Genomic DNA, 11063 nt, shown 5'->3' with positions numbered 1-11063 from the left:
GATGCCTTTGAGAGCTTATTAAATTATGATGGTAAATTCTTCATGAATTGCATTAGTACCTTCGTAAGACTCAAGAGAGACCTTCCTGGCTTTGTAGCCATAATGAGTGAGTTGCTATCTATGAACCAAGAAGCAGGCCCTCACTAGACATAATAACTTTATTTTTAGCTTTACAATCTTCATTATTTAAATACATAAATAAATTTTCTTGTCTACAAGCCACTAAAACTGTGGTCTTTTGTTGTAAAAGTTTAAATAAACCATCCAAGTTCATATCTCTGCAGAAGAGAGCCATAATTGAGCTTTGTGGTGATGCTGATGCTTCCTTAAACAGTACATTCCTAATACTTTGGTGAGTTATACATATTCTAGGTCCTCTTATGGAATATGGTCCTCTCTTGGAGGTGAAGGAGTTCACTTCTGAGTTCACTCAATAAAGAACATAATCTATCCTCTGTAACATCTTGTTTCTAAGCCTTTCCATCCCTTCCCTTATTACTGAGAAGGAAATGGGTTTTCTAACTTAATTCAGTTTCTGTAAGTTTCCCAGTGCCACTTTATCAAATATTTTTTTGTCACCTCCCTTGGTTTTCTTACTAGACTCAAATAATTGTCTTCAGAAACCATCCTCATGTGGATGGATTTCTAGTTATTTACTTCTGTGTTCTAGCCTTCTTGATAAAGCATCCTCAAATGTCTGTCGCTGACTTCCTCCACACAGTAAATAAGCGTTAGAGCTTATCTGGAGGATTTTCTCTTTCCTCCTTTATCATACCTAGAACTTCCTATTTATCTCACTTGGATTTAACTCCAATTATTGGCTTAGCAAGATAGAGGTCTCTAAAGGATCTTTCAAACAAATCTAAATACTAACTCTTAGTAGAGAAGGGCGGACTGCTTCTTAAGACTGAATTTCCAGGGAAATCTACAAAGCTTTAATTCTTTCTCTGTGTACCCATTCATGTGACACCACTCACTCAGTTTTTCAAAGTAATGAGTTTTCCAAGATCAGGCCCTCACTTCAGTTGATTTGGCTGAATTTTTAGTTCATCTCTGTAGATTATCAAGTATAACTCTTATGTTATGGGTTTACAGCACTTCTGTGGTTGTAGAAAAGAAAATCCCCTTTGTAAGTTTCTAACTCATATCTATCTGTTAACCATTGTTAATCAATTTTTTCTTTGGATCTTTTTATGGGATAATAGTACTAACTAGTAAGAACTTGCCAACTCCACCTTCTGTATACAGCCTATACTATTTCAGCCTTCCAATGTATGGCCCAGATAACAGAATTCTCCTCATTGGATTATTTTCACAGTGTAACCGCCATGAAATCTTTAGGATTTGGGCTTAGTCACAGTGTGCAAGGTACTGTCTGCTACCCAGGCACCATTCAAGGAGTGATCGTTTCTTAACATAATATGACTAAATCATTCTCAGAATCCCTACTTACAACATGCTTTCTGGAATCATTCCTGGTATCAACAAACTCGGTTTAGGTCATCTTGGAAGCACATGCCAATATGGGATGAGAATAGTGGGGTATTTTTGAACAATAAAGGAGGAGGGACTCAACAGAACTTTTACTCTGAAAGTGCTGCTGTACTCAGTCTTGGATTAGAAACATTCCCTTAGGAAAGCATGGCTTCCAAGGAAGCATATTTGTAGTGATATTTCATTTGTATTTTAATAAATAAAGTTTGCCTGAAAATCAGAGAGTACAACAGCCCCACTGGTCAGCCATACAGACCAGGCAGTGATGGCACACACCTTTAATCCCAGTAGCCACACTAGCTTGTTACAGAAACCAGGCGGTGGTGGTGCACACCTTTAATCCCAGAACTAGAGAAAAACATAAGATGGAAAGAGACAGCTCTCAGCTCAGTCTCATTCTGAGATTCCTGGTGGCAGGAATCTTACAGCCTAAGGATTTCTTAGAGTTAAGAACTCTCTAGTGGCCTGGTTGCTTTGCTTTTCTGATCTTCAAGTTGAACCCCAATATCTGTCTCTGGGTTTTTATTATTTGTGCCACACATATTCATACCAAAATTTATCTGAAATTCAATGTAACTGGACAGTGATTTGATTTGCAGGACAGCATGTTATAAGCAATTCCTATAGCATGGCTACTTTCTCACTAAGGCCTGTTTTTCCATTACCCTTATCAGCAAAAGAGACCAGTAGAATGTCATAAGTCTTGAAGGAATTCATTCAGTCACTTGGAAGCACTTTGGGTACACCAAGCTTCTTAAAAACTGTCTAGGATTCATTTTGACTTTATATGTAGGTTTACTTTCCTTTACTAGAGAGTCTCTGTTCAGTGGGTAAAGATTCTCGCTACCAAACCTGATTACTTGAGTTCAGTTCCCAGAACCCTCATGGTAGAAAGGGAGGGCTGACTCCTGCAAGTTTTTTCTCTGATTTACATTTGTACAACCTGATAATAAGTAAATAAATGCCATAAAATATAGCATACCAAGTAATGGTTTTCATTGTAGTGTTTTCTTTTTTTTATGAGAAAGTAATTTTATTAAATTATAAAAGTTTCCATTTCCGCCCCTCCTCCCAACATCCTCCCACTCCCCCCACTCCCTCTCCTCCTCCCCCCTCTCCATCCCTAAGAGCAGTCAGGGTTTCCTGCCCTGTGGGAAGTTCAAGTTCCTCCCCCCTCCCTCCAGGTCCAGGAAGGTGAGTATCCAAACAGGCCAGGAGTTCTTTGTCTGATGAGGGGTTTGTGAAGATCTTCTCCCAGTCGGAAGGTAGCCTTTTTGTCTTACTGACAGTGTCCTTTGCTTTACAGAAGCTTCTCAGTTTCCGTAGGTTCCATTTATTCATTGTTTCTCTTATTTTCTGCACTCCTGGGGTTCTGCTTAGGAAGTGGTCTCCTGTGCCTATATCTTGTAGACTACTTTCTACTTTCTCTTCTATCAGGTTCAAAGTGGTCGGATTAAAGTTGATGTATTTAATCCATTTGGACCTGAGTTTTGTGCATGGTGATAGATATGGATATATTTTCATTCTTCTACAGGTTGACATCCAGTTATGCCAGCACCATTTGTTAAAGATGCTATCCTTCTTCCATTGTATACCTTTAGCTCCCTTGTCAAAAATCAGGTGTTCATAAGTTTGTGGGTTAATACCCGGGTCTTCTATTCGATTCCATAGGTCGACTTCTCTGTTGTTATGCCAATACCAAGCTGTTTTCAACACTGTTGCTCTGTAATAGAGTTTGAAGTCAGGGATGGTAATGCCTCCAGAAGTTCCTTTATTGTATAAGATTGTTTTGGCTACTCTGGGTTTTTTGTTTTGCCATATAAACTTGATTATTGTTCTCTCAAGGTCTGTGAAGAAGTTTGGTGGGATTTTGATGGGAATTGCATTGAATCTATAGATTGCTTTTGGTAGAACTGCCATTTTTACTATGTTGATTCTCCCAATCCAAGAGCAGGGGAGGTCTTTCCATTTTCTGGTATCCTCCTCAATTTTCTGGTATCCTCCTCAATTTCTTTCTTCAAGGACTTAAAGTTCTTGTCAAATAGGTCTTTCACTTCCTTGGTTAGAGTTACCCCAAGATATTTTATGCTATTTGTGGCTATCATGAAAGGCGATGTTTCTCTGATTTCCCTCTCTGCTTCTTTGTCCTTTGTGTATAGGAGGGCAACTGATTTTTTGGAGTTGATCTTGTATCCTGCCACATTACTAAAGGTGTTTATCAACTGTAGGAGTTCTTTGGTAGAGTTTTTGGGGTCGCTTATGTACACTATCATGTCGTCTGCAAATAATGAAAGGTTAACTTCATCCCTTCCAATTCGAATCCCCTTGATCCCCTTATGTTGTCTTATTGCTATTGCTAGAACTTCAAGCACTATATTGAAGAGGTATGGAGAGAGTGGACAGCCTTGTCGTGTTCCTGATTTTAGTGGAATGGCTTTGAGTTTCTCTCCGTTCAATTTGATGTTAGCTGCCGGCTTGCTATATATTGCTTTTATTATATTTAGGTATGATCTTCGTAAACCCAATCTCTCCAACACCCTTATCATAAAGGGGTGTTGAATTTTGTCAAATGCTTTTTCAGCATCCAATGAAATGATCATATGGTTTTTTTTTCTTCCAGTTTATTTATATGATGGATTACATTGATAGATTTGCATATGTTGAACCAACCCTGCATCTCTGGGATGAAGCCTACTTGATCATAATGAATAATTTTTCTAATGTATTCTTGGATTCGGTTTGCCAGTATTTTATTGAGTATTTTTGCGTCAATGTTCATGAGTGAGATTGGTCTGTAATTCTCTTTCTTGGTTGTGTCTTTGTGTGGTTTTGGTATCAGAGTAACTGTAGCTTCATAAAAAGAGTTTAGCAATGATTCTTCTGTTTCTATATTGTGAAATACATTAAGGAGTATAGGTATTAGCTCTTCCTGGAAGTTCTGGTAGAATTCTGCATTGAAACCATCTGGTCCTGAACTGTTTTTGGTAGGGAGATTGTTGATAACAGCTTCTAATTCTTCACGACTGACAGGTCTATTTAGATTGTTCACCTGTTCTTGGTTCAACTTTGGTATATGGTACTTATCTAAAAAAATGTCCATTTCTTTTACATTTTCCCACTTTGTGGCTTATAAATTTTCGTAGTAAGATCTAATGATTCTCTGAAGTTCCTCTGTGTCTGTGGTTATGTCCCCTTTTTCATTTCTGATCTTATTAATTTGCATGTTCTCTCTCTGCCGTTTGATTAGTTTGGATAGGGGTTTATCAATCTTGTTGATTTTCTCCAAGAACCAGCTTTTTGATTCATTGATTCTTTGGATTGTTTTCTTTGTTTCTCTTTTGCTGATTTCAACCCTCAGTTTGATTATTTCCAGTCTTCTACTCCTCCTGGGTGAATCAGCTTATTTTTTTTCGAGAGCTTTCAAGTGTGCTGTTAAGTCTTCAATGTGTACTTTCTCTGTTTTCTTTAATTGGGCACTTAGTGCTATGAACTTTCCTCTTAGCACTGCTTTCATAGTGTCCCATAGGTTTGAGTATGTTGTGTCTTTATTTTCATTAAATTCAAGGAAGACTTTAATTTCTTTCTTTATTTCTTCCTTGACCCAGGGGTGATTCAGTAGTTGACTGTTCAACTTCCATGAATTTGTTGGCATCCTGGGGGTAGCACTGTTGTTGAATTCTAACTTTAATCCATGGTGGTCTGACAAGACACAGGTGGTTACTAATATTTTTTTGTATCTGTGGAAGTTTGCTTTATTACCCAGTATGTGATCAGTTTTCGAGAAGGTTCCATGAGCTGCAGAGAAGAAGGTATATTCTTTCCTATTTGGGTGGAATGTTCTGTAGATGTCTGTTAAGTCCATTTGATTCAATACCTCCAATAATTCTCTTATTTCTCTGCTAGGTTTCTGTCTGATTGACCTGTCCATTGGTGAGAGAGGTGTGTTGAAGTCTACTACTATTAGTGTCTGTGGATTGATGACTGCCTTGAGTTCTAGAAGTGTTTCTTTTACATATGTAGGAGGCTTTATATTAGGGACATAGATATTCAGGATTGAGACTTCCTCCTGATAAATTGTTCCTGTTATGAGTATAAAATGTCCGTTTCCATCTCTTCTGATTGATTTTAGTTTGAAGTCAATTTTGTTAGATATTAGAATGGCCACACCCGCTTGTTTCTTAGGTCCATTTGCTTGGACACCCTTTTCCCAGCCCTTTACTCTGAGTAGATGTCTGTCTTTGTGGTTGAGGTGTGTTTCTTGTAAACAGCAGAAAGTTGGATCCTGTTTTCATATCCTATCTCTTAGTCTGTGCCTTTTTATAGGTGAATTGAGTCCATTAATATTAAGTGATATTAATGACCAGTGGCTGTTGACTCCGGTTATTATTATTTTTTGTTTGTTTGTTTAATAGGGTTTGTATGTGTCCCTTCTTTGAGTTAAGCTCGTGAAGGGTAGCTAGATGTCTGAATTATTGTAGGCAGTGTTGGCAATGTTGGATTCCTTGGGTTGCGATTTTCCTTCTATTACTTTCTGTAAGGCTGGGTTTGTGGCTACGAATTGTTTAAATTTGTTCTTATCCTGGAATATTTTGTTTTCTCCATTGATAGTGAATGATAGCTTGGCTGGGTATAGTAGTCTGGGTTTGCATCCATGGTCTCTTAGTTTCTGCAGTACCTCTATCCAGGACCTTCTGGCTTTCATGGTTTCCATATAGAAGTCTGGTGTAAGTCTGATAGGTTTACCTTTATAAGTTACTTGCCCTTTTTCCTTTGCAGCTCTTAATATTCTTTCTTTAATCTGTATGTTTTGTGTTTTGATTATTATTTGGCAAAGGGATTTTTTTTTATCAAGTCTATTCGGCGTTCTGTATGCTTCTTGAACCTTCATAGGACTATCATTCTTTAGGTTGGGAAAGTTTTCTTCTATAATTTTGTTGAATATATTTTCTGGGCCTTAGATCTGCAATTCTTCTCCTTCTTCAGTCCCTACTATTCTTAGATTTGTTTTTTTTATTGTGTCCCAGATTTCTTGAATGTTTTGTGATGAGAATTTGTTGGATTTCCTGTTTTCTTTGATCAGAGCATTTATTTTCTCTATGGTATCTTCAGACTCTGAGATTCGTTCTTCCATCTCTTGTATCCTATTGGTTATGCTTGATTCTGTAGTCTCTGTTCATTTACTTAGATTTTCCATATCCAGCCGGCCCTCGTTTTGTGTTTTCATCATTGCCTCCATTTCAGTTTTCAATTCTTGAACTGTTTCCTTTACCTGTTTGATTGTTTTTTCTTGGTTTCCCAGTGTATCATTCACGGATTTACTCATTTCTTTGAACTTTTTGTTATACTTCTCATCCATTTCTTTACTCATTTCTTCAATCTTTTTGTTGTACTTCTCATCCAGTTCTTTAAGGGAATTATTCATATCCTGTTTAAGGGACTCTATTGCTTTCACAATGGTACTTTTTTCCACTTCTTTTGAATTAAGAGGTTCAAGTCCTTCTATTGTAGGGTTGTTGGGATCTGGTGATTTCATGTTGTTTTTTAGATTGTTGGAGGAGTTCTTGCCTTGGTGTCTGCCCATCTCTTCCTTCAACTGCTCTATATTGGATCTTCTGGTACCAGGTCAGGTTCCCTTGTTGGGCAAGGACTTCATTGACAGAAGGTCTACCTTTCCTCAGGCAGTCTATTCAAACGCAGGCACTCCCTCCTCCCGGGTTGCACTTACAACCCTGGCCCAGTGCGCAAGGGAGCTGCTCTGGGGAGATCTTGTGGCCCCAGGGGGAAGAGGGAAAAAGAGGAAGGTGTACCTGGATGAAGGCTGGGATGGGATTTGGGAGAGCTCCGCAGGTTGGAGCCACCACTGCAGGGCAACCAGAAAGTTGAGGGGGGCGGGGAAAGTCTGAATTCCTCCTAGCTGAAGCCCTTGGGCCAGGAGCAAACTCACCCCTTCTCCAATGGATGTCTACTAGAAATTTACTGTCTCTTGCTTGCCAGGAATGTGGCTGAGCTGATTCAGGGTCTGCCTGTCCTCAGGCAGGCTCTCAAAGCACAGGAAATGCCCCTGCCCGGCTGAGCCCACAGCCCAGGCTCAGCGTGCAAGGGAGCAGCTCTGGGGAGATCTTGTGGCCCCAGGGGGAAGGGGGAAAGAGACCATTGTAGTGTTTTCATACATATATACATGCATACCGTTATGCTTTGTCAGAATTCATCCTTTTGCCCACAGCTCTCCCTCTTTCTGGCTAGTTCCCTTCTCTCAGTTTCCTCTCTCTCTCTCTCTCTCTCTCTCTCTCTCTCTCTCTCTCTCGTCCTCCTTTTTAGATCAACCCCTCCACTTTCATGATTTCCTTACTTATACTCGTTTAATGACCTACACTCTCCACCCCCACTGTCACATACAAAGATACACATAAAAAATTGTATCTCTTAAGCTTAGAAACTATGTTCACTGAAAACTCACCTGTGACTGTATTTTTGTTTTATTCTATATACTTTTTGGTTTTTGTTATTTTTTATATGAAATATTTTAAGCAATTTCCTTTACAGTATCTGGTATTTTATGTCATGTTTCAAAGGCTCTTTCCTACCCCAAGTGTGTAAACATACTCACCAATATTATCCCTAGAGGGATTTTGTCTTTTAAAAGATAGATAAAATAAATTTTACTCATCTTCACCTTCTGTTCTGCTTTCTCCCCTTTTCCCTTTCTCATGGAAACAAACATCTTTAATTTGAATATGAAAGGAAAGAGTCTGTTTTATTATGTTTCAAATGCCTGAGTTGTCTCTATACTGTTTATACTAAAAATTCTTCCTTACCACGTACTTCTGTGATGTAGTGTTTTCATTCTTTTTAGTCTCTAGATTTTGATGCTGAGCTCCTTGTATTCCATTGTATTTAGTAACTAAAATGCCTAAATTAAGATTTCCTCATATAAATTTACTATTAGCTGCATTTTATGGGTTTTACTAATATATTTTCCTCATTACTTTTTCAGGTATATGCCCAGTTACTATTTCAATTTTCTCATTTTTAAACACTTGATTACTTGTTTTTAAGACCTACAAATTAGGTATCAGGTATCGTACATTTTTTCATAGAACAATTATGGAATCTGATTTGTGCTATTTTGTTGTTTCAAAGCACATTTAAATTTGTGTGCTCACAATTTATATGTCTACTTTGCTTATGATTCAGATGGTCATTTTCCCTTGTGTCTTCTAATTTAAAAAGCAAAAGGGAGGAAACATCACATGTTCCAAGTGTATTTACAGAAGGTTAGGGCATCAGAAAATATGCAGTAGGAATGAAGATACTTTTATAGTTTTGTAGCACTAGAAGCTAAATCTAGGGCTCAGTGCATACTGGGCACACACTCTACAACTGAGCCATGTCTCTAATCCAAGGGCATATATTGACTGAGGCTTTTCTGTCCCTCGCGGTCCTGCAGCTGTTTAGCCCCAAAGAAACACGCAGAGATCTATATTAATTATAAACTGATTGGCCTATCAGTTCAGGCTTCTTATTAACTTTTATAACTTATATTAGCCCATAATACTTGTCTGTGTTAGCCATGTGGCTTGGTATCATTTTTGACGAGGCAGTCGCATCTTGCTTGCTTTGTGTCTGGTTTCCTCTGTGTCTGGGTCACAAACTGCAGTCTGACTTTTTCCTCTCCTACAGTTCTCCTGTTCTCATTGTCCTGCCTCTACTTCCTGACTGGCTACTGACTAATCAGCATTTTATTAAACAAGTACGAGAAACAAATCTTTACAGGGTAAAACCATTGTCCCACAGCACTTCCCCACCTTAAAAAAAAAACAAGAACTCTAAATCTAATATCCTTTGTTTAGTTTTTTTGTCCAGACCATTATCCATAACATCTTGTAACCAACACTCTAAACAAAGTTAAATACCCACAATCCATTTTTTGGGAGGAATGTGGGCTTAGTTTTCTAGGCTACTTCCTGCTGATTGGGAACACTGATAATCTTATGGGGACCTAAAGAAAATTTTGAGTTATGGTCAAGTCTTGAATGGAATATTCTGTGAGGCTTGATCATCTCAACCAGCAGTCTTGAAACTGTTCTGGATGTATAACTCAGACATCTGGGCCATCCACTCCTACCAGAGATTTTTCAGGGGTCTTCCTTGGTCAAACCTGAGTTTTCTTAACTCAGATTGAATCCACAGCTTCTCATTTCTTGTGGAAACAAAAGCGAAACCTCTTCTCCAAAGTAACATATCTTTTGACTTTTATTTTAAAGTCAAGGCATTTTCAAAATATATATGTTGAATTAATTCAGCAGCATTTATAATCAAATGTCTTTTAGTAGTTGTTACTCTTTCCTCAGAAGTCATGCAATTCAAAGACAACAAAATAGTATACAGTATTCAGACTCTCTGTGTAGTTTTCATCTTTACATGGCTTTATTTTAAACTCTATTTCTTTTATTTTTACTTTTAATTTTTGGCTTTTTGAGACAGAGTTTCTCTGAGAATCTTTGGCTGTCCTGGAATTTACTCGGTAGACCAGACTATCCTTGAACTCACAGAGATCTGCCTGCCTCTGCCTCCCAAGTATTGGGATTTAAGGTATGTGCCACCATACCCAACTACTCTCTTTTTTTCTTTTAAGGACTTTATCCTTTTTTTCTCCCGAGCCTACATATATTTTTAAACACAGTGAATCATTTAGAGGTTTTCTTTGTCTTTGAATGTATCTTTACTGTATATCTCTCTTTTTCTGACCACATGAGCCTTTAATTCGCTAAGCAATATGGCTAGGATTAAAGCCATGGCTTTGATAGCTGGATCCAGCCCATTCCTTAGTTTTTTTTCTGAGTCTCACCTCATGACTGAGGTACTGGGTGGAGCCATGTTTATTGCTACAACTCTATGGAGTTTCAAGGTCCCTGCCACCACCCAAAAGTATGCAGTCAGCTTTTCATCAACACCATTTAAGTGTTCTGTGGCAGGACCTCTTAAAAGAGCTGTAAGGTTTTGCAGCTAAAGCTGAGTCAGGAAGCCTCTCTTAAATAAGAGCACTTGCCTCTAGCAAGCAAAGCCCACCTGAGAAAGTGCTGCTGTCAAGAAGCTGTGCTTAATTCTATTCTTTTCTATCTAGAATAACTTCCCAAGCTCTCTCGGGCTTTTAAGTGGATTTGGTCAGTCCCACGTTGGCACGTCAGGTATATAGGTTTCTAGTAAGAAAAAGTAGTTTAACATCACAGTAAGGATGTTATGACAAAAATGTCAGCTATTCACACTTTTGTCTCCTCTAGGTTCCTGTTATTGTTTGATATACAAGTGTCACAGGATACAAGGGCTAACATTTCTCAATACATACCTTCAGAAACTTCTTTTGAGAGTTAAAGAACTTAGTTCTCCAGCTCAACAAATGATTTTTATTTGGGGCAAGGGTATTAAGATTTCTGGGATATAAGTTCACTTTACTACTGACAGACAGTATGACAGACTCTACAAGTTGTGGGTTGTGTGACAGAAAGAAAATGTCTTCTTTCTTTGTGCCAAAGCATCTCCATCTTCACAGGGTTCTACATCAGGAATTG

Source organism: Myodes glareolus, chromosome X (assembly GCF_982192425.1).
Source record: "Myodes glareolus chromosome X, mMyoGla1.1, whole genome shotgun sequence".
In the NCBI taxonomy this organism is placed as follows: domain Eukaryota; kingdom Metazoa; phylum Chordata; class Mammalia; order Rodentia; family Cricetidae; genus Myodes; species Myodes glareolus.
This window is presented reverse-complemented; position numbering follows the sequence as displayed.